Genomic DNA, 22,256 nt, shown 5'->3' with positions numbered 1-22,256 from the left:
AATTTTAAATTTCAAGTAAAAGGGTTTTTTTTGAATAATACTATACACGACAACCTTGGAAGTTAACTTTTATTCATCCATATGAAAGATAATAAAAAAAATGTTGGGAATGGGGTCCCCATAGCGGATGTAGTAATTCAAATTTAAACACAAAATATTATTTATTACAAATTTCAATTTAACAGAAAGACATCAAAAACACGAAGATATTTCTACTTCGTTATACGATATCTAGATAAATCGCATTATTTTCACTAGAAGCAAAAAACATGAAAAACCGTTGGGTCAAAGGTCCCCGTAAAGGGTTAAAAATCCAAAACTAGACACAAAATGGTGTAAATTTTAAATTTCAAGTAAAAGTTTTTTTTGAATAATACTATTCACGACAACCTTCGAAGTTAACTTTTATTCATCCATATGAAAGATAATAAAAAAATGTGGGAATGGAGTCCCCATAGCGGATGTAGTAATTCAAACTTACACACAAAATGTGATTTATTACAAATTTCAATTTAACAGAAAGACATCAAAAACACGAAGATATTTCTACTTCGTTATACGATATCTAGATAAATCGCATTATTTTCACTAGAAGCAAAAAACATGAAAAACCGTTGGGTCAAAGGTCCCCGTAAAGGGTTAAAAATCCAAAACTAGACACAAAATGGTGTAAATTTTAAATTTCAAGTAAAAGTTTTTTTTGAATAATACTATTCACGACAACCTTCGAAGTTAACTTTTATTCATCCATATGAAAGATAATAAAAAAATGTGGGAATGGAGTCCCCATAGCGGATGTAGTAATTCAAACTTACACACAAAATGTGATTTATTACAAATTTCAATTTAACAGAAAGACATCAAAAACACGAAGATATTTCTACTTCGTTATACGATATCTAGATAAATCGCATTATTTTCACTAGAAGCAAAAAACATGAAAAACCGTTGGGTCAAAGGTCCCCGTAAAGGGTTAAAAATCCAAAACTAGACACAAAATGGTGTAAATTTTAAATTTCAAGTAAAAGTTTTTTTTGAATAATACTATTCACGACAACCTTCGAAGTTAACTTTTATTCATCCATATGAAAGATAATAAAAAAATGTGGGAATGGAGTCCCCATAGCGGATGTAGTAATTCAAACTTACACACAAAATGTGATTTATTACAAATTTCAATTTAACAGAAAGACATCAAAAAACGAAGATATTTCTACTTCGTTATACGATATCTAGATAAATCGCATTATTTTTACTAGAAGCAAAAAACATGAAAAACCGTTGGGTCAAAGGTCCCCGTAAAGGGTTTAAAAATCCAAAATTAGACACAAAATGGTGTAAATTTTAAATTTCAAGTAAAAGGTTTTTTTTTGAATAATACTATACACGACAACCTTGGAAGTTAACTTTTATTCATCCATATGAAAGATAATAAAAAAAATGTTGGGAATGGGGTCCCCATAGCGGATGTAGTAATTCAAATTTAAACACAAAATATTATTTATTACAAATTTCAATTTAACAGAAAGACATCAAAAACACGAAGATATTTCTACTTCGTTATACGATATCTAGATAAATCGCATTATTTTCACTAGAAGCAAAAAACATGAAAAACCGTTGGGTCAAAGGTCCCCGTAAAGGGTTAAAAATCCAAAACTAGACACAAAATGGTGTAAATTTTAAATTTCAAGTAAAAGTTTTTTTTGAATAATACTATTCACGACAACCTTCGAAGTTAACTTTTATTCATCCATATGAAAGATAATAAAAAAATGTGGGAATGGAGTCCCCATAGCGGATGTAGTAATTCAAACTTACACACAAAATGTGATTTATTACAAATTTCAATTTAACAGAAAGACATCAAAAAACGAAGATATTTCTACTTCGTTATACGATATCTAGATAAATCGCATTATTTTTACTAGAAGCAAAAAACATGAAAAACCGTTGGGTCAAAGGTCCCCGTAAAGGGTTTAAAAATCCAAAATTAGACACAAAATGGTGTAAATTTTAAATTTCAAGTAAAAGGTTTTTTTTTGAATAATACTATACACGACAACCTTGGAAGTTAACTTTTATTCATCCATATGAAAGATAATAAAAAAAATGTTGGGAATGGGGTCCCCATAGCGGATGTAGTAATTCAAATTTAAACACAAAATATTATTTATTACAAATTTCAATTTAACAGAAAGACATCAAAAACACGAAGATATTTCTACTTCGTTATACGATATCTAGATAAATCGCATTATTTTCACTAGAAGCAAAAAACATGAAAAACCGTTGGGTCAAAGGTCCCCGTAAAGGGTTTAAAAATCCAAAATTAGACACAAAATGGTGTAAATTTTAAATTTCAAGTAAAAGGTTTTTATTGAATAATACTATACACGACAACCTTCGAAGTTAACTTTAATTCATCTATATGAAAAATAATAAAAAAATGCTGGGAATGGGGTCCCCTTAGCGGATGTATTAATTCAAACTTAAACACAAAATGTGATTTACTACAGATTTCAATTTAACAGAAGGAAATCAAAAACACGAAGATATTTCTACTTCGTTATACGATATCTAGATAAATCGCATTATTTTCACTAGAAGCAAAAAACATGAAAAACCGTTGGCTCAAAGTTCCCCGTAAAGGATTTAAAAGTCCAAAATTAGACACAGAATGGTGCAAATTATAAATTTCAAGTAAAAGGTTTCTTGAATAATTTTAGACACGACAACTTCGAAGTTAACTTTTATTCATCCCTTTTTTTCCTCTCTCGTGCCATAGCCCACTCGATCACGACGCAAGCTGCTGCCACTATAAAAGCAAGCGCGTGGGCTATGCTCATGCTTATACTTAAGGTCTGTTGGAATAAATAATATAAAAGTAAGGAATGGAAACTTTTCCTGATCCCTGCCTTCCGCAGTATAACAAAAACACCTGAAGACCCAAAAGGATTCAAGAATTAAGGATTTTTGGAAATTTCCTTCCAATAAACTGTGGTTGCTACATTCCTACTGCCTTGTTAGCGCCACGTTTTCTTTCTGGAAGTTGTTATCCAAACCAAACCCTGACCTACCGACTCCATTCCTTTCTTTTAACTTCTTTGGTTGGAAACTACGTACTACACATCGTTGGAAATATTTCAGAACACAGTGATGCCGTTTTCCATTATAGATATACTAAAAACATAAAGCTTCAGATTCACAGTGCTGGATTTTGCTTAACGAAAAAATGCGGGACAAATAGCAGACACCCACTTTTTTATGGTGAAGATCAGTATATATTATAATATGTTTCAGATAATTTAATGATAATCGAAAACTGCATAAAGCCAATGCTACGGTACTTAACGAATATAGACCGATATCAAAATGGGCGTCAGTCCTCAATAGAATGATAGAGAGATAGATCCGGTGAGAAAGGGGGTAATACGTCAGCGGAAAGGAAGATAAGTTTAAAACGTCGCGCTTTCGCAGAGAGAAACATAAACGAGCTTCAGTCTCAACTCAGAAGGTCGGGACGGGGGGGGACGAAAGGGCTATAAACTCGTCTCCGCACTTAAAAAATCATAAATTTGATAAATACCTGTTTAATTGATATTTAGAGTAAATTCCATTTTGTGTTTCTTTGATTTATTACATCTATAATATTTTAATTCCGACAATTTTTGACTTACCTTGTCTTACACTTTTTGCATCTCCTTAATTTATTAGAATTAAAAATAAATCCAAATTTTCATACCCGAGATGGGCATTGTTCGTCTTTTTTCTTTTAATGAATGTTAAAAACCTTCCGCAACTAAACGCAAAAAATGATTAGAATTTTTGATATAAACCTGTTTAATAAAATCCCATATTTTGTCCAATTGTGACTATTTACACCTTTTTTACAGACCCTTCTTCCAATAGATTTTTGTTTTGCTTTAGACAAAAATTGGATAATTTCCGAAGGTATCGTATAACAAATTAAAAGAGCCTCGAATATCAAAACTTGCTGAGGTTAACGGTAATAGTTAGTATAGGGCGCTGTAGGTTAGCTGTGGGAAAGGGGCTAGCCACCACCCCTCTATGCGTTGTAAAGGGACCCACCTGTAAATAAGCCACAGACTTAGTGTGGAAATCCCTTCGTAGACAAAGCTTAGATTACTATTATTATTATCTATCTCTTTTATTTCAGTTTTCAAACGGTTTTTCATTATTTTTCTTAATGATGAATATTAGTAGTCAGGGCCGGATTAAAGGGGGGCAAGGGGGCACTGGCCCCCGGTTGCAAGGCTTGTTGGGGGCACATTGAGTTTAACTATTCCCCCTTAGGGACATTTGCTGTTCCGTTTATACCGCGCACACTATCTCGGCCCCGGGTGCAAAATTGCTTAATCCGGCCCTTTTAGTAGTCATTGTAAGTAAGTAAAGTCAATTTTCGATATATCCCTTTTGAACTGTAATTTTAATATCACCCATTTTCCACTATTTTTCAGGTGAATAGTAAACTTCGTAAGGTGTCGTATCTAAAATTTTTAATATATACTTTTTTAATTGAAAATTATAATTTACACCATTTTGTGTCTAATTTTGGATTTTAACATCCTTTGTGGGGACCCTTGAACCAACGGTTTTTCATGTTTTTTGCATTAGTTGGAAATAATACAATTCCTTAAGTTTTCGTATAACGCAGTAGCAATAGCTTTGTATTTTTGATGTCTACCTGTTTAATTGAAATTTGTGATAAATAAAGTTTGAGTTTAAATTTGACTTACTACATCCGCTATGGGGACCCTTTTTCCAACGGTTCTTTATAATTTTCTTTGTGGATGAATAATAGTAAACTTCGTAAGGTATGATGTCTAAAAGATTTGATATATACCTTTTTATTTGAATATTATAATTTACACCATTTTGTGTCTAATTTTGGATTTTAAGCCCTTTACGGGGACCTTTGACCCAACGGTTTTTCATGTTTTTTGCTTTAGGTGAAAATAATGCGATTTTTCGAGATAACGTATAACGAAGTTGAAATAGCTTCGTATTTTTTATATCTTCCCGTTTAATTGATATTTGTGATAATTAAAATTTTCTGTTTAAATTTGACTTACTACCTCCGCTATGAGGACCTTTTTTAACGCTTTTTTATTATTTTTCTTTTGGTTGAATAATAGTAAACTTGGTTAGGTGTCGTAACTAAGATTTTTGATATATAATGCATTATATATAAGGGCAGTGCGAGCCTTGATTTTTTGGTTTTCGAGCTACATGTTCAAAATATGGTTTCGGGCTTTTATCGCGCCTTAAATTTCTATGGCGAGCCTTAACGACTTAATTTTCAATGCTACTGTTTTATACATTCAATTACTTTCCTTAGGAAAGAACATTATTAAGTCGTAAATATAACAGATAGACTTTAAAGACTATAAATACACTTGAATCCTATTATCACTTATTAAAAGTACTTACGTGAACTGACAATCGCATTGATAATTCAATTCAATCGTATTTTTCTATACCCAAAACGGGCCAAGAGTAAAAGTAAAAATAAATCTCCAATTATTTTATATTTTTTCTGTGCACAAAAGTGGAAGTAATATTTACACCAGTCAAATGTGGGCTTGCAAAATGGATACGAGCCTTACCAAAAAAAAAACCTGAATAATTTTCTTCTTCGCTGCGCTTGGGCTATCAGGCAGTAATAGTGCAGCAATCAATCCAATATATATAAAAAAACTGCAACTCGGTAACCAGCTGGCTAAACTATAGCAGAATCGGGGTCAGCGCTGCCTCTGCTAATTGTAGTCCAGTTGAAGCCCTCTCACTTACTATTGCCCGTACGAAAATGTTCTATGAAATTTCCATAAAAATATATAAAATTCAATAGTGTAGTGCGTAAGGGGCTATATTCCAGTTGATTTATCTTTAGACTTATCTATAAACTTTCTATATCTTCATTTTATAGACTTTATATAAAAAAGAAGCCATGCGTTTTTCTGTAAGTGTTATGTTTATATTCTATAAGCATATTTTATAGAAATTTTATAAATTATTTTAACTTATTTTCCACAACTTTCTATACGATTTTTGCTAATTTTCTATTAAAGTTTTCAGAAAATCTTGTAAAGGCGTTTGAATTGTGATTCTACTGTTTTCTACAATACCTTAATGGAAAATCTATACAATGTATATATTGTACAATTTCAACTTAATGATCGCTCCAGCCCACTTTCAATTCGCTACACTGTAAAAACTAGAGGTTTAAAAATGGTCTCTTCATGGTTAAACTAATACATCATACCAGTAATAGTTTAAATATAGGTGTATTATGGTTTGAAAATCGATTGAGTCAAAATTAACCATAAATGGTTTGTCCATAAAGCTAGATTATACCAACAATTTTCAGGAATTAGACATGGAACCGTTATGTTCTATTATCAGACCCTTTAACTAATGTTCTGCTTTCTGAATATGATTACGAAATGTACCGATTTTAAACTATATCTCGTTAATTTTCCGTCTTTAAACCATATTCTGTTAATGTCCTAATAATAGAGGTTAAGTTTAAATGTTCTAGAATGAGAATGAAAAATTTACTATTCTGATATCAGAATTAAAGTTTAAACGTTCAAACAGCACCTATGATAGCTTTCTAATAAGGTGTAACACCCCGAAGCTCTTTCTACTGCCAGTTCACTTAAGGAGAATAATCCTAACTATAAACTTAGTGCCCGGTTAAGATGGGATGAATGAATGTAATGAAAACTTGTCAGTTCTGCAGGATTCTTAGGGCACTACGGTATTCCATGTAACAATGAATTACATTAAGTAATACACGTTGGTACAAGTGCACTTAAACATGCAATAAACCAAAGCGGCTGAAGACCACTGACAGGTATCTCCACCCAAACTGCAGTCTACTTACAGCTCTTTTGCAACTCACAGCTAATCACTGAAGCCCCATTGGAAGCACCGTTATAGTTATTCTATCCCTTTCAGGGCCCTCATGTAAACGAAAAGACGCAAGATCACATTGAAGTGTCTTTATAGTGATAAGCTTTAATTAAAAAACTTTATGTAATTTAACCTATTTTTGCCCCTATTCCGATCATTTTAATTGGCTGACAGATATTACGTGCAGAAATTTAGCACAGCTTCATAAAGTCTGTTTTTAAGATACAGCATCTTATTTTAAGGGCTGCTCACATATGTATTTGATGTTATATTCCAGTCAATGAGATTTGCAAACTCCTTCCTACTAAGCTTGAGTGTATCTATATTAAGGCATATCACATGGGCTACCTTTACAGCTTATTTCAGTCATGTTGTAGTATCATCAATTTGACTTATTTGAAAAGCTTTTCCAACCATCTAACAGCGATAACTTGAAAATGATCCAAAGAAACATTCAATTTACAGTATTTTAATACCTGCAGCTATATGGCTACTTAAAACCTTTGCAGCTAGATTTAAGTCAGTTAAGCTGAACTAGCAGCTGTAGTGCAGCTCTTTATCAACTTTAGCAGAAAAATGCAGATCGATTTTTTAGCTAAATAATTTGCGGGATGAGTCTGCAGTCAAATGTAGTCTAGGTTCAGAGAAGGTTCAGCCAACTATTCTAAAAACAGCTATAGTTTACACCTATACACACAGCTTCAATTTATGTTCGGGAACGGTTTTCCATATCCTTTGTTTTTGATTCAAATTAGTCATATTCCTAAGGTATCGCATAACGCACAAAAATTAACCTCATACTTTTAATATATACCTGGTTTTTCATGTTTTTTAGTTTCGATGAGTCTTGATAATTTCTCAACGTATTAAATAATTATAAACGTATTAAATAATTAAAAAACGTGTTAAATAATTATAAACGTATTAAATAATTATAAACGTATTAAATAATTATAAACGTATTAAATAATTATAAACGTATTAAATAATTATAAACGTATTAAATAATTATAAACGTATTAAATAATTATAAACGTATTAAATAATTATAAACGTATTAAATAATTATAAACGTATTAAATAATTATTAACGTATTAAATAATTATTAACGTATTAAATAATTATAAACGTATTAAATAATTATAAACGTATTAAATAATTATAAACGTATTAAATAATTATAAACGTATTAAATAATTATAAACGTATTAAATAATTATAAACGTATTAAATAATTATAAATTATAATCGTAATCAGAGATTCATTTATTTGTAATAGAGAATATATCTCGTTTTGTGTTTTATTTGAATTTTTACGTTCGATGTGGGGATTTCACTTCCTACAGCTTTTTGTGGTCTTTGCTTTAGATGAAAATTATACATAATATTACATATACATTGTGATAACCTTTGCACCTTATCGATTTATATGTTTTTTATTAATACGTTTCAAGTTGTATAAAAGCCAGTAGTAACATAATAAAAAGTAGAGTTATTGTTTACACGTTTACAAGGGTAGTCGTGCTTCTTTTACGCGTTACATACGGCGTTATTACAGTGGCGACGGAGTGACCTTTCGGTTCTCGATGGCGGCATATTTGGGGTCTGTTGGCGAGTTCCTTCCGGGGGAGGACGACTGGAAGTCTTACGTCGAACGATTGGAGCTGTTCTTCACGGTTAACGGCATTGACAAGAAGTTACAGGCGGCTGTGTTGCTGATTTCGGTGGGTAAGAAGGTGTATGCTCTTATCCAGGACTTATGCCGAAAAAACCATAAGGGTGTTTCGCACTGTCTTTTCTCGATTCGGGTTGCCCGAGCGCCTGGTGATGGATAACGGTAGTCAATTCCGGTCCGCCGAATTCGAGTCCTTTGTCAAGTCGTGTGGAATTTGCCATACTTTCACTGCTCCCGGACATCCGGCGACGAATGGCGCTGCTGAAAATTTTCTTGGCACGTTCAAAAGGGGTCTCTCCGCTGGGGTGAAGGATGGCCTTTCAGAAGATGAGGCACTTCTACGATTTCTAAGCTCATATCGTTGTGTACCACATACAACGACAAGCGTTACTCCAGCCGAATTGCTACAGGGTCGTCGTCTTCGTACACGTCTCGATTTGGTACGTCCGTCTCTATCAACGATTGTCCAGGGATGCCAGTCACGTCAGGTTCAATACTATGGTGGCAAAAACCGACCGTTTTCTTCTGGTGATCAGGTCCTGGCCAAAGATTATCGTCGTGGCAAGACTTGGACTAGCTCTACAGTCCTCGATCAAGATTCTGGTACACGCAACTACATGGTCCGAACGAATGACAACCAAACATGGCATAGGCACGCCGATCAACTATGGCGTCATAAACCTGGGGCTCATGGCAATGGGCAAACAACGACCCTACCCGCGCCACCAGAAATACCGTTAGCGACACCAGAGGTTCAAGAACCCCCGGTTCTTACGCCAGACAGTTCACCCGAAGTACCAAGAGTTAACCAGGGACCGAGAAGATCATCCAGAATATCACGCCCACCCGAACGTTTTGGACAATCTTAAATTAACAATTTAGGAGGGAGGTGTGATAACCTTTGCACCTTATCGATTTATATGTTTTTTATTAATACGTTTCAAGTTGTATAAAAGCCAGTAGTAACATAATAAAAAGTAGAGTTATTGTTTACACGTTTACAAGGGTAGTCGTGCTTCTTTTGCGCGTTACATACGGCGTTATTACATACATACAAAATACGTATTTTTTCGCATCTTCCTAATTCAATAGACTTAAAAATCAATCCAATATGTTTTTGGTGTGAGTTTTTAAATTCGATTTTGGGACCCTTTTTCTTAATGACTTTGGAAGTTTTTTTGTATTTGATGAAAATTCTTAAAATTCCAAATGGAGATGTTGAACTCTCTGATGAAATTACTCAACAAACATTACTTCCTGGAGTCAATGATCGAAATTAAGCAAAATTGGGAAAGAAAAATTGACAATATTACTATTAATGAGGAAGTTTATTGCTTATGTGGATTCCGAGGAACCGCTTCAAATTAAGAGTGTAGTCCCACCCGAAGATGTTAAGGGATACATTTCTATCGAAACTTACAAACGCACGTCAAACGAGCCATCAAAGTTATAGGCAATCTCAGAATTGGACAATAGGCTGACACTATGGTGCCCATTATAAAAATGAGGGATGTTTTGAGGGTGACCAAGGACCAGGTTCAACTTAAACCTAAACAATAAGTTCGATTTAAAAGAATTTTCTATAGACTCGAGTTTTTGATATATACCTTTATAATTGAATTGTATAATTCATCCCATATTGTATGTAATTTTCAATTTTTACATCTGCTATGTGGCCTCTCGTTCTAACGTTTTTCAATAATTTTTTTGATTAAAATACGTGAGCTTCGTAAGGTTTAGGGTATCGCAAGTACGTTGAATTTTTGGTAATTAAAATTTACAATACATACAATTTTTTGTTTCATTTTGACTTTCTTCATCCGGTATTAGGACCTCTTTTCTAACGGTTTTTCATTATATTTCTAATTAAGGTGTCGTACAACGCACTAAAATTTACCTATCATTTTTGATATATACAATTTTCTTTGAAATAAATAGAAAATTCAACTTTGGCTTTTTAAATCCGCAGTGGCAACCCTAGTTCCAAAGTTTTTTCATGTTTTTTAAGTTTCTATTAATCTAGATAATTTCTTAAGTTATCAAGTAATGCACTACGTAAGAATCGTAATCCAGATATACATTTGTTTTCTAAATTGAGAATAAATCACACTTTGTGTTTTATTTTAGTTTTTACATTTGATATGGGGACCTTTTTTCCAGCAGGTTTTCGTGGTCTTGCTTTAGATGAATATCACACTTAATCAAGCCAGGTATTTCTTCTATCTTCCAAATTCATTAGACTTCAAAATCAATCGAAAATGTTTTTGGTGTTGAGGTTTTACATTCGATTTTGGGACCCTTTTCTTCATGATTTTTAAATTTTTTTGGTTGAAAATTATTAAATCTCCTAAGGTACAACGCACTGAAAATAGCCTCGAATTTAATATATAAACATATTAAATTGAAATTTAAAATAATTCCATATGAAATCTCTTTTAGTATTTGGTTCAAGCTAGATAAATTCTTAAGATTCTGAATCATGCCGTAAATTAGAATCATAATTTAGATATAATGTTTAATTGAAATCTAGAATAAATCTGGATCTCTTTTTAACTTTGACTTTTTACCTCCAGAATCAACGGTTTTTAGTTTTTTGGTTTCAAAGTTATAAAACATTTAATACAGTCTTGTATTTTCAATATCTTATTTACTTGAAAACCAGAAATGTCCCATCTCGTCTCTAACTGTTTACGTCCGTTATGCTGATCGTTGTTCCAAGGGTTTTCATATGTTTTAAGATTAACTAAATAGCTGCCCAATGGTGTACTTAAAATAGGCTAAAATTTTTGATATATACAAATTGAAATTCAAATTGAGAACTAATCCCTTTTTGTGTTTAATTTTGACTGTTTATACGCGTTATGAGGACCCTCGTTATAACGGTTATACATTTTTTCGTCGAAAATTTCACGAGCTATCTCCCATTACACTTAAAACCGCTCGATGTTTTGAGGTATTCTAAAATTATTATTATTATTAATAAATCCAATTTTATGTTTAATTTGTCACTTTTACATCTAATTCATTAACAATTTCCATGTGGTTTTTTTCTCTGTTTAAAGGGAATTACAAAAGTGATAATAGGATTCAAGTATTTTTATAGTCCAAAAAGTATATCTGTTATATTTACGACTTTATAGTGTTCTTTCCTAAGAAAAGTAATTGAATGTATAAAACAGTAGCATTGAAAATTAAGAGCTAAAATTGAAAGTCGTTAAGGCTCGCCATAGAAATTTAAGGCGCGATAAAAGCCCGAAACCAGATTTTCAACATGCAGCTCGAAAACCAAAAAATCAAGGCTCGCACTGCCCTTATATATAATGCATTATATATCAAAAATCTTAGTTACGACACCTAACCAAGTTAACTATTATTCAACCAAAAGAAAAATAATGAAAAAGCGTTAAAAAAGGTCCTCATGGCGGATGTAGTAAGTCAAATTTAAACAGAAAATTTTACTTATCACAAATATCAATTAAACAGGAAGAAATCAAAAATTCGAAGCTATTTCAACTTCGTTATACGATATCTCAAAAAATCGCATTATTTAAACCTAAAGCAAAAACATGAAAAACCGTTTGGTCAAAGGTCCCCGTAAAGGGCTTAAAATCCAAAATTAGACACAAAATGGTGTAAATTATAATATTCAATTAAAAAGGTATATATCAAATCTTTTAGACACCATACCTTACGAAGTTTACTATTATTCATCCACAAGGAAAATAACAAAGAACCGTTGGAAAAAGGGATGTAGTAAGTCAATTTTAAACTCAAATTTTATTTATCACAAATTTCAATTAAACAGGTAGATATCAAAAATACAAAGCTCTTGCTACTGCGTTGTACGAAACCTTAAGGAATGGTATTATTTCCTCCTAAAGCAAAAAACATGAAAAACCGTTGGGTCAAGGGTCCCCACAAAGGGTGCAAAAATCCAAAATTAGACACAAAATGGTGTAAATTATAAATTTCAATTAAAAAAGTATATATTAAATTATAAATTTCAATTAAAAAAGTATATATTAAAAATTTTAGATACGACACCTTACGAAGTTTACTATTCACCTGAAAAATAGTGTAAAATGGGTGATATTATAATTACAATTCAACGGGAATATATTGAAAATTGATTTTATTTACTTACAAAGACTACTAACTAGAAACATAATGAAATAACGCTTGAAAATGGCTCCCCATAGTCGATATAAGAGTTCAAAATTGAACAAAAATGAGATGTATTATGCATTTCAATGAAACAGGAATGAAACAGGACAGGTAGATATCAAGTATTCGAGGCTCTTTTAATGTGTTATACGATACCATCGGAAATTATCCAGTTTTTATCTAAAGCAAAAACATACACAAAATCGGCAATGTGTAATTTACCGCCTTTGTGGGGACCACTTTAAAAACTAATTTTAAGCAATTAAAATCAAAAAATAATTAATTTGAGCATATGTTTTTTTTGGGTTTAATGGGGACCGGGGTGTGCGTCCCCATAAGTGACTACGGTCCCCACAGGATTGGTGTGTTTTCTCGTCGCGGTCCTCATAAGTATAGTAATGTAAACGCCCACCCCCACACCCCGACACACACACAGACACGGCCGTTACAGAACCTCTCCTGGACTACGTCACACGGAGAGGTAAAAATTAAAAAATATAGTTGATTTAGATATGTATATATGCAAAATAGTGTAAAAGTTCCCATGAGATAATTTAGTTAATTTACTGATATATTCAGCATTCATATCGCTTCAAAGCAAGGGCTCCGTGCCTTAGTGGTTAAAGCGCCAGTCTAGTAAACAGGAGATCATGAATTCGATTCTCGTCGGAGCCTTGCTGTTATGTTACTTGATCTATATTTCGTAGCTATTAAATTTTGAAAAATTAAAACAATAGGGTAAAAATTCCGACGAGTTAATTTAGTTAAATTACAGGAATATTCAGCATTCATGTCGCTTCAAAGCAAGGGCTCCGTGGCTTAGTGGTTAAAGCGCCTGTCTAGTAAACAGGAGATCATGAGTTCGATTCTCGTCGGAGCCTTGCTGTTATGTTACTTGATCTATATTTCGTAGCTATTAAATTTTGAAAAATTAAAACAATAGGGTAAAAATTCCGACGAGTTAATTTAGTTAAATTACAGGAATATTCAGCATTCATGTCGCTTCAAAGCAAGGGCTCCGTGGCTTAGTGGTTAATGCGCCTGTCTAGTAAACAGGAGATCATGAGTTCGATTCTCGTCGGAGCCCTGCTGTTATGTTACTTGACCTAGATTTCGTAGCTATTAAATTTTGAAAAATTAAAACAATAGGGTAAAAATTCCGATGAGTTAATTTAGTTAAATTACTGGAATATTCAGCATTCATGTCGCTTCAAAGCAAGGGCTCCGTGGCTTAGTGGTTAAAGCGCCTGTCTAGTAAACAGGAGATCATGAGTTCTATTCTCGTCGGAGCCTCGATGTTATGTTACTTGAACTAGATTTCGTAGCTATACAACTTTTGAAAAATTAAAATAATAGGGCAAAAGTTCCCATGAGATAATTTAGTTAATTTACTGAAATATTCTGCATTCATATCGCTTCAAAGCAAGGGCTCCGTGGCTTAGTGGTTAAAGCGCCAATCTTGTAAACAGGAGATCACGTGTTCGATTCTCGTCGGAGCCTTGCTGTTATATTACTTGAACTAGATTTCGAAGCTATTAAATTTTGAAAAATTAAAAATAATAGTTGATTTAGATATGCATATATGCAAACAATAGTGTAAAAGTTCCGATGTGATAATTTAGTTAATTTACTGAAATATTCAGCATTCATATCGCTTCAAAGCAAGGACTCCGTGGCTTAGTGGTTAATGCGCCTGTCTAGTAAACAGGAGATCATGAGTTCGATTCTCGTCGGAGCCTGGCTGTTATGTTACTTGACCTAGATTTCGTAGCTATTAAATTTTGAAAAATTAAAACAATAGGGTAAAAATTCCGATGAGTTAATTAAGTTAAATTACTGGAATATTCAGCATTCATGTCGCTTCAATTCAAGGGCTCCGTGGCTTAGTGGTTAAAGTGCCTGTCTAGTAAACAGGAGATCACGAGTTCGATTCTCGTCGGAGCCTTGCTGTTATGTTACTTGACCTAGATTTCGTAGCTATTAAATTTTGAAAAATTAAAACAATAGGGTAAAAATTCCGATGAGTTAATTAAGTTAAATTACTGGAATATTCAGCATTCATGTCGTTTCAAAGCAAGGGCTCCGTGGCTTAGTGGTTAAAGCGCCTGTCTAGTAAACATAAGATCATGAGTTCTATTCTCGTCGGAGCCTCGATGTTATGTTACTTGAACTAGATTTCGTAGCTATATAACTTTTGAAAAATTAAAATAATAGGGCAAAAGTTCCCATGAGATAATTTAGTTAATTTACTGAAATATTCTGCATTCATATCGCTTCAAAGCAAGGGCTCCGTGGCTTAGTGGTTAAAGCGCCAATCTTGTAAACAGGAGATCATGTGTTCGATTCTCGTCGGAGCCTTGCTGTTATATTACTTGAACTAGATTTCGAAGCTATTAAATTTTGAAAAATTAAAAATAATAGTTGATTTAGATATGCATATATGCAAACAATAGTGTAAAAGTTCCGATGTGATAATTTAGTTAATTTACTGAAATATTCAGCATTCATATCGCTTCAAAGCAAGGGCTCCGTGGCTTAGTGGTTAATGCGCCTGTCTAGTAAACAGGAGATCATGAGTTCGATTCTCGTCGGAGCCTGGCTGTTATGTTACTTGATCTATATTTCGTAGCTATTAAATTTTGAAAAATTAAAACAATAGGGTAAAAATTCCGACGAGTTAATTTAGTTAAATTACAGGAATATTCAGCATTCATGTCGCTTCAAAGCAAGGGCTCCGTGGCTTAGTGGTTAAAGCGCCTGTCTAGTAAACAGGAGATCATGAGTTCGATTCTCGTCGGAGCCCTGCTGTTATGTTACTTGACCTAGATTTCGTAGCTATTAAATTTTGAAAAATTAAAACAATAGGGTAAAAATTCCGATGAGTTAATTTAGTTAAATTACTGGAATATTCAGCATTCATGTCGCTTCAAAGCAAGGGCTCCGTGGCTTAGTGGTTAAAGCGCCTGTCTAGTAAACAGGAGATCATGAGTTCTATTCTCGTCGGAGCCTCGATGTTATGTTACTTGAACTAGATTTCGTAGCTATATAACTTTTGAAAAATTAAAATAATAGGGCAAAAGTTCCCATGAGATAATTTAGTTAATTTACTGAAATATTCTGCATTCATATCGCTTCAAAGCAAGGGCTCCGTGGCTTAGTGGTTAAAGCGCCAATCTTGTAAACAGGAGATCATGTGTTCGATTCTCGTCGGAGCCTTGCTGTTATATTACTTGAACTAGATTTCGAAGCTATTAAATTTTGAAAAATTAAAAATAATAGTTGATTTAGATATGCATATAAGCAAACAATAGTGTAAAAGTTCCGATGTGATAATTTAGTTAATTTACTGAAATATTCAGCATTCATATCGCTTCAAAGCAAGGGCTCCGTGGCTTAGTGGTTAATGCGCCTGTCTACTAAACAGGAGATCATGAGTTCGATTCTCGTCGGAGCCAGGCTGTTATGTTACTTGACCTAGATTTCGTAGCTATTAAATTTTGAAAAATTAAAACAATAGGGTAAAAATTCCGATGAGTTAATTAAGTTAAATTACTGGAATATTCAGCATTCATGTCGCTTCAAATCAAGGGCTCCGTGGCTTAGTGGTTAAAGTGCCTGTCTAGTAAACAGGAGATCACGAGTTCGATTCTCGTCGGAGCCTTGCTGTTATGTTACTTGACCTAGATTTCGTAGCTATTAAATTTTGAAAAATTAAAACAATAGGGTAAAAATTCCGATGAGTTAATTAAGTTAAATTACTGGAATATTCAGCATTCATGTCGTTTCAAAGCAAGGGCTCCGTGGCTTAGTGGTTAAAGCGCCTGTCTAGTAAACAGGAGATCATGAGTTCTATTCTCGTCGGAGCCTCGATGTTATGTTACTTGAACTAGATTTCGTAGCTATATAACTTTTGAAAAATTAAAATAATAGGGCAAAAGTTCCCATGAGATAATTTAGTTAATTTACTGAAATATTCTGCATTCATATCGCTTCAAAGCAAGGGCTCCGTGGCTTAGTGGTTAAAGCGCCAATCTTGTAAACAGGAGATCATGTGTTCGATTCTCGTCGGAGCCTTGCTGTTATATTACTTGAACTAGATTTCGAAGCTATTAAATTTTGAAAAATTAAAAATAATAGTTGATTTAGATATGCATATATGCAAACAATAGTGTAAAAGTTCCGATGTGATAATTTAGTTAATTTACTGAAATATTCAGCATTCATATCGCTTCAAAGCAAGGGCTCCGTGGCTTAGTGGTTAATGCGCCTGTCTACTAAACAGGAGATCATGAGTTCTATTCTCGTCGGAGCCAGGCTGTTATGTTCTTGTACTATTTTTCGTAGCTATTAAGTTTTGAAAAATTAAAACAATAGGGTAAAAATTCCGATGAGTTAATTTAGTTAAATTACTGGAATATTCAGCATTCATGTCGCTTCAAAGCAAGGGCTCCGTGGCTTAGTGGTTAAAGCGCCTGTCTCGTAAACAGGAGATCATGAGCTCGATTCTCGTCGGAGCCTCGGTGTTATGCTACTTGATCTAGATATCGTAGCTATTTCATTTTGAAAAATTAAAACAATAGGGTAAAAATTCCGATGAGTTATTTTAGTTAAATTACAGTAATATTCTGCATTCATGTCGCTTCAAAGCCAGGGCTCCGTGGCTTAGTGGTTAAAGCGCCTGTCTTGTAAACAGGAGATCATGAGTTCGATTCTGGTCGGAGCCTCGCTGTTATATTACTTGAACTAGATTTCGTAGCTATTAAATTTTGAAAAATTGAAAATAATAGTTGATTTAGATATGCATATATGCAAACAATAGTGTAAAAGTTCCGATGTGATAATTTAGTTAATTTACTGAAATATTCAGCATTCATATCGCTTCAAAGCAAGGGCTCCGTGGCTTAGTGGTTAATGCGCCTGTCTAGTAAACAGGAGATCATGAGTTCGATTCTCGTCGGAGCCCTGCTGTTATGTTACTTGACCTAGATTTCGTAGCTATTAAATTTTGAAAAATTAAAACAATAGGGTAAAAATTCCGATGAGTTAATTTAGTTAAATTACTGGAATATTCAGCATTCATGTCGCTTCAAAGCAAGGGCTCCGTGGCTTAGTGGTTAAAGCGCCTGTCTAGTAAACAGGAGATCATGAGTTCTATTCTCGTCGGAGCCTCGATGTTATGTTACTTGAACTAGATTTCGTAGCTATATAACTTTTGAAAAATTAAAATAATAGGGCAAAAGTTCCCATGAGATAATTTAGTTAATTTACTGAAATATTCTGCATTCATATCGCTTCAAAGCAAGGGCTCCGTGGCTTAGTGGTTAAAGCGCCAATCTTGTAAACAGGAGATCATGTGTTCGATTCTCGTCGGAGCCTTGCTGTTATATTACTTGAACTAGATTTCGAAGCTATTAAATTTTGAAAAATTAAAAATAATAGTTGATTTAGATATGCATGTAAGCAAACAATAGTGTAAAAGTTCCGATGTGATAATTTAGTTAATTTACTGAAATATTCAGCATTCATATCGCTTCAAAGCAAGGGCTCCGTGGCTTAGTGGTTAATGCGCCTGTCTACTAAACAGGAGATCATGAGTTCGATTCTCGTCGGAGCCAGGCTGTTATGTTACTTGACCTAGATTTCGTAGCTATTAAATTTTGAAAAATTAAAACAATAGGGTAAAAATTCCGATGAGTTAATTAAGTTAAATTACTGGAATATTCAGCATTCATGTCGCTTCAAATCAAGGGCTCCGTGGCTTAGTGGTTAAAGTGCCTGTCTAGTAAACAGGAGATCACGAGTTCGATTCTCGTCGGAGCCTTGCTGTTATGTTACTTGACCTAGATTTCGTAGCTATTAAATTTTGAAAAATTAAAACAATAGGGTAAAAATTCCGATGAGTTAATTAAGTTAAATTACTGGAATATTCAGCATTCATGTCGTTTCAAAGCAAGGGCTCCGTGGCTTAGTGGTTAAAGCGCCTGTCTAGTAAACAGGAGATCATGAGTTCTATTCTCGTCGGAGCCTCGATGTTATGTTACTTGAACTAGATTTCGTAGCTATATAACTTTTGAAAAATTAAAATAATAGGACAAAAGTTCCCATGAGATAATTTAGTTAATTTACTGAAATATTCTGCATTCATATCGCTTCAAAGCAAGGGCTCCGTGGCTTAGTGGTTAAAGCGCCAGTCTTGTAAACAGGAGATCATGTGTTCGATTCTCGTCGGAGCCTTGCTGTTATATTACTTGAACTAGATTTCGAAGCTATTAAATTTTGAAAAATTAAAAATAATAGTTGATTTAGATATGCATATATGCAAACAATAGTGTAAAAGTTCCCATGAGATAATTTAGTTAATTTACTGAAATATCCTGCATTCATATCGCTTCAAAGCAAGGGCTCCGTGGCTTAGTGGTTAAAGCGCCTGTCTAGTAGTCAGGAGATCATGAGTTCGATTCTCGTCGGAGCCTCGCTGTTATGTTACTTGAACTAGATTTCGTAGCTATATAATTTTGAAAAATTAAAATAATAGGGCAAAAGTTCCCATGAGATAATTTAGTTAATTTGCTGAAATATTCTGCATTCATTTCGCTTCAAAGCAAGGGCTCCGTGGCTTAGCGGTTAAAGCGCCAGTCTTGTAAACAGGAGATCATGTGTTCGATTCTCGTCGGAACCTTGCTGTTATGTTACTTGACCTAGATTTCGTAGCTATTAAATTTTGAAAAATTAAAACAATAGGGTAAAAATTCCGAGGAGTTAATTAAGTTAAATTACTGGAATATTCAGCATTCATGTCGCTTCAAAGCAAGGGCTCCGTGGCTTAGTGGTTAAAGCGCCTGTCTAGTAAACAGGAGATCATGAGTTCCATTCTCGTCGGAGCCTCGCTGTTATGTTACTTGAACAAGATTTCGTAGCTTTATAATTTTGAAAATTTAAAATAATAGGGCAAAAGTTCCCAAGAGATAATTTAGTTAATTTACTGAAATATCCTGCATTCATATCGCTTCAAAGCAAGGGCTCCGTGGCTTAGTGGTTAAAGCGCCAGTCTTGTAAACAGGAGATCATGTGCTCGATTCTCGTCGGAGCCTTGCTGTTATATTACTTGAACTAGATTTCGAAGCTATTAAATTTTGAAAAATTAAATATAATAGTTGATTTAGATATGCATATATGCAAACAATAGTGTAAAAGTTCCCATGAGATAATTAGGTTAATTTACTGAAATACCCTGCATTCATATCGCTTCAAAGCAAGGGCTCCGTGGCTTAGTGGTTAAAGCGCCTGTCTAGTAAACAGGAGATCATGAGTTCGATTCTCGTCGGAGCCTCGCTGTTATGTTACTTGAACTAGATTTCGTAGCTATATAATTCTGAAAAATTAAAATAATAGGGCAAAAGTTCCCATGAGATAATTTAGTTAATTTACTGTAATATTCTGCATTCATATCGCTTCAAACCAAGGGCTCCGTGGCTTAGTGGTTAAAGCGCCAGTCTCGTAAACAGGAGATCATGTGTTCGATTTTCTTCGGAGCCTTGCTTTTATTTTACTTGAATTAGATTTCGAAGCTATTAAATTTTGAAAAATAAAAAATAATAGTTGATTTAGATATGCATATATGCAAACAATAGTGTAAAAGTTCCCATGAGATAATTTAGTTAATTTACTGAAATATTCAGCATTCATATCGCTTCAAAGCAAGGGATCCGTGGCTTAGTGGTTAAAGCGCCAGTCTTGTAAACAGGAGATCATGTGTTCGATTTTCTTCGGAGCCTTGCTGTTATATTACTTGAATTAGATTTCGAAGCTATTAAATTTTGAAAAATTAAAAATAATAGTTGATTTAGATATGCATATAAGCAAACAATTCTAGAGGGCCGGTAGGCCCTTCTAGATAAGAACCCACACCCTCCCGTAATGTTAAAGAAATAATTCACAGATTTTAGGCTTAGCGTCCCATTGTAAAAGCATGGGATTTTTGGTGGTCCACTCCATCGAATAACTCAGAAACTACTGCGAAGTTAAGGTTCGGAACACTTTTTAATTATCAAGCAACTATTGAATGTTGAACTTCTGAAGTTTGATTAAGAACAATTAAGTCTAAGTATTTTATTTTAATTAATTTATAAATCATGGTAAAACCGTTACATATATTACTATGTTTGCATAGCATTTTGTTCAGCCTCCATCGGGTTTGTGGCGCATAGGGTAACGCGTCTGCCTATGGAGCAGAAGATTGCAGGTTCGAGTCCTGGCAAGCTAGGTGTTTATTCTTACAGACCTTTTATTCAACATAAATGAAATAATCCCATAAATACAATGTTTGGATAATTTTTTGTTGCGAAGTACGGGCTTGTGGCGTAATGAATAACGCGTTTGCATTCGAGGCAAAACATTGCAGGTTCAAGTCTTGGAAAGCTCGTTGTCTATTTTTGATGAAGATTCTTAGTAAATAGAAGGGAAAATTCTTAAATAACAAACTTTCAATGAAATGTGCGCGTGCTGGCGCGTGGTTTAGAAATAACTTATATTTTAAATATATACAAAAAGGTCAACTAAACTTAATTGAGTCACCAACCGCCATTTTACATGAAATAAGTTACCACCCGCCTATCTATGGTGAATTAATTTACCACTCCCCTGCCAAATGATTTAAAATTTTAATCTTTCCCATAAAATAATGAGAGACACTTGGAGTGAGCCAATATGCTCACGAACATCTTACTGGAACATCGAATTAATGACGTTTGACAAGCATATTATTATTTTTATAATAGATTATTACAAAATAAGGCTGAAGGAACAGATATTATATAAAAAAGACTTGGTTTGCCCAAGCCTTAAAAACAAAACGATAAGAGTTTTTCCAGTTGTCTGAAGCGCGGATATTATTTTTTTCTATTGAATTTTAAAGACAATCCGTATTTTACTACTCTTTAGAATTTAATTCAATCACCTGATTTTACTGCTAATGGATTAGTTTCCTATAAATTAATTGAAATAAAAAATTACTTATCTCAGATTTTTCAACACCAATTCCATTTTCCTGAAACATTTTATCATGCATTTATTATTTTGAGGGATATCTTGTAAATTTAATCAAATTGACTCTTTCTTTTTTAATTTCCGAGAATTTTCCTTTCAAAAGGTTTTAAACACATCAAGTTTTCAACTAAATAGCAACTCAACCAACACAACTAAAATCTTCCCCACAAGTACTGATATACACAGTTCAATAATTGTGAGAAACGAACCCCTTTATCAAATATAAGAAAGGTGATAACAGCCCCCTTTTGTATTCGAAAAGACCGCATATAATACATTATTAATGAGAGTATTATTTGAAAATTAAAGTACGTTCTCCATTGAAAAGAAAAAATTTCATGATAAAATTTTTCAGGAAAATGGAATTGTTCTTGAAAAATCTGAGATAAGTAATTTTTTATTTCAATTAATTTATAGGAAACTAATCCATTA

General features: G+C 33.5%; 19 non-coding genes across 19 annotated transcripts; all 19 read left to right on the top strand.

The window, feature by feature from the left end:
* The first annotated feature begins 13,587 nt into the window (after nt 1-13,587).
* TRNAT-AGU (transfer RNA threonine (anticodon AGU)) lies at nt 13,588-13,660 on the top strand. The gene has a single exon. It is a non-coding gene; the product is annotated as a tRNA-Thr (tRNA).
* A 339-nt stretch (nt 13,661-13,999) lies between these two features.
* On the top strand, nt 14,000-14,072 carry TRNAT-AGU (transfer RNA threonine (anticodon AGU)). The gene has a single exon. It is a non-coding gene; the product is annotated as a tRNA-Thr (tRNA).
* Nucleotides 14,073-14,651: 579 nt separating this feature from the next.
* On the top strand, nt 14,652-14,724 carry TRNAT-AGU (transfer RNA threonine (anticodon AGU)). Its single transcript has one exon. It is a non-coding gene; the product is annotated as a tRNA-Thr (tRNA).
* A 785-nt stretch (nt 14,725-15,509) lies between these two features.
* TRNAT-AGU (transfer RNA threonine (anticodon AGU)) lies at nt 15,510-15,582 on the top strand. The gene has a single exon. It is a non-coding gene; the product is annotated as a tRNA-Thr (tRNA).
* Nucleotides 15,583-15,715: 133 nt separating this feature from the next.
* TRNAT-AGU (transfer RNA threonine (anticodon AGU)) lies at nt 15,716-15,788 on the top strand. The gene has a single exon. It is a non-coding gene; the product is annotated as a tRNA-Thr (tRNA).
* A 373-nt stretch (nt 15,789-16,161) lies between these two features.
* On the top strand, nt 16,162-16,234 carry TRNAS-ACU (transfer RNA serine (anticodon ACU)). The gene has a single exon. It is a non-coding gene; the product is annotated as a tRNA-Ser (tRNA).
* A 133-nt stretch (nt 16,235-16,367) lies between these two features.
* Nucleotides 16,368-16,440, top strand: TRNAT-AGU (transfer RNA threonine (anticodon AGU)). Its single transcript has one exon. It is a non-coding gene; the product is annotated as a tRNA-Thr (tRNA).
* Nucleotides 16,441-16,573: 133 nt separating this feature from the next.
* TRNAT-AGU (transfer RNA threonine (anticodon AGU)) lies at nt 16,574-16,646 on the top strand. The gene has a single exon. It is a non-coding gene; the product is annotated as a tRNA-Thr (tRNA).
* Nucleotides 16,647-17,019: 373 nt separating this feature from the next.
* Nucleotides 17,020-17,092, top strand: TRNAS-ACU (transfer RNA serine (anticodon ACU)). The gene has a single exon. It is a non-coding gene; the product is annotated as a tRNA-Ser (tRNA).
* A 132-nt stretch (nt 17,093-17,224) lies between these two features.
* On the top strand, nt 17,225-17,297 carry TRNAT-CGU (transfer RNA threonine (anticodon CGU)). Its single transcript has one exon. It is a non-coding gene; the product is annotated as a tRNA-Thr (tRNA).
* A 133-nt stretch (nt 17,298-17,430) lies between these two features.
* On the top strand, nt 17,431-17,503 carry TRNAT-UGU (transfer RNA threonine (anticodon UGU)). Its single transcript has one exon. It is a non-coding gene; the product is annotated as a tRNA-Thr (tRNA).
* Nucleotides 17,504-17,875: 372 nt separating this feature from the next.
* On the top strand, nt 17,876-17,948 carry TRNAT-AGU (transfer RNA threonine (anticodon AGU)). The gene has a single exon. It is a non-coding gene; the product is annotated as a tRNA-Thr (tRNA).
* A 373-nt stretch (nt 17,949-18,321) lies between these two features.
* On the top strand, nt 18,322-18,394 carry TRNAS-ACU (transfer RNA serine (anticodon ACU)). The gene has a single exon. It is a non-coding gene; the product is annotated as a tRNA-Ser (tRNA).
* A 133-nt stretch (nt 18,395-18,527) lies between these two features.
* Nucleotides 18,528-18,600, top strand: TRNAT-AGU (transfer RNA threonine (anticodon AGU)). The gene has a single exon. It is a non-coding gene; the product is annotated as a tRNA-Thr (tRNA).
* Nucleotides 18,601-18,733: 133 nt separating this feature from the next.
* On the top strand, nt 18,734-18,806 carry TRNAT-AGU (transfer RNA threonine (anticodon AGU)). Its single transcript has one exon. It is a non-coding gene; the product is annotated as a tRNA-Thr (tRNA).
* A 134-nt stretch (nt 18,807-18,940) lies between these two features.
* On the top strand, nt 18,941-19,013 carry TRNAT-UGU (transfer RNA threonine (anticodon UGU)). The gene has a single exon. It is a non-coding gene; the product is annotated as a tRNA-Thr (tRNA).
* A 166-nt stretch (nt 19,014-19,179) lies between these two features.
* TRNAT-AGU (transfer RNA threonine (anticodon AGU)) lies at nt 19,180-19,252 on the top strand. The gene has a single exon. It is a non-coding gene; the product is annotated as a tRNA-Thr (tRNA).
* A 339-nt stretch (nt 19,253-19,591) lies between these two features.
* On the top strand, nt 19,592-19,664 carry TRNAT-AGU (transfer RNA threonine (anticodon AGU)). Its single transcript has one exon. It is a non-coding gene; the product is annotated as a tRNA-Thr (tRNA).
* A 372-nt stretch (nt 19,665-20,036) lies between these two features.
* TRNAT-AGU (transfer RNA threonine (anticodon AGU)) lies at nt 20,037-20,109 on the top strand. Its single transcript has one exon. It is a non-coding gene; the product is annotated as a tRNA-Thr (tRNA).
* Nucleotides 20,110-22,256: the final 2,147 nt, after the last annotated feature.

Source organism: Phalangium opilio, unplaced genomic scaffold (genome assembly GCF_054372755.1).
Source record: "Phalangium opilio isolate 3A_F unplaced genomic scaffold, DU_Popi_V2 ptg000019l_1, whole genome shotgun sequence".
Classification (NCBI taxonomy): domain Eukaryota; kingdom Metazoa; phylum Arthropoda; class Arachnida; order Opiliones; family Phalangiidae; genus Phalangium; species Phalangium opilio.
This window is presented reverse-complemented; position numbering and strand designations above follow the sequence as displayed.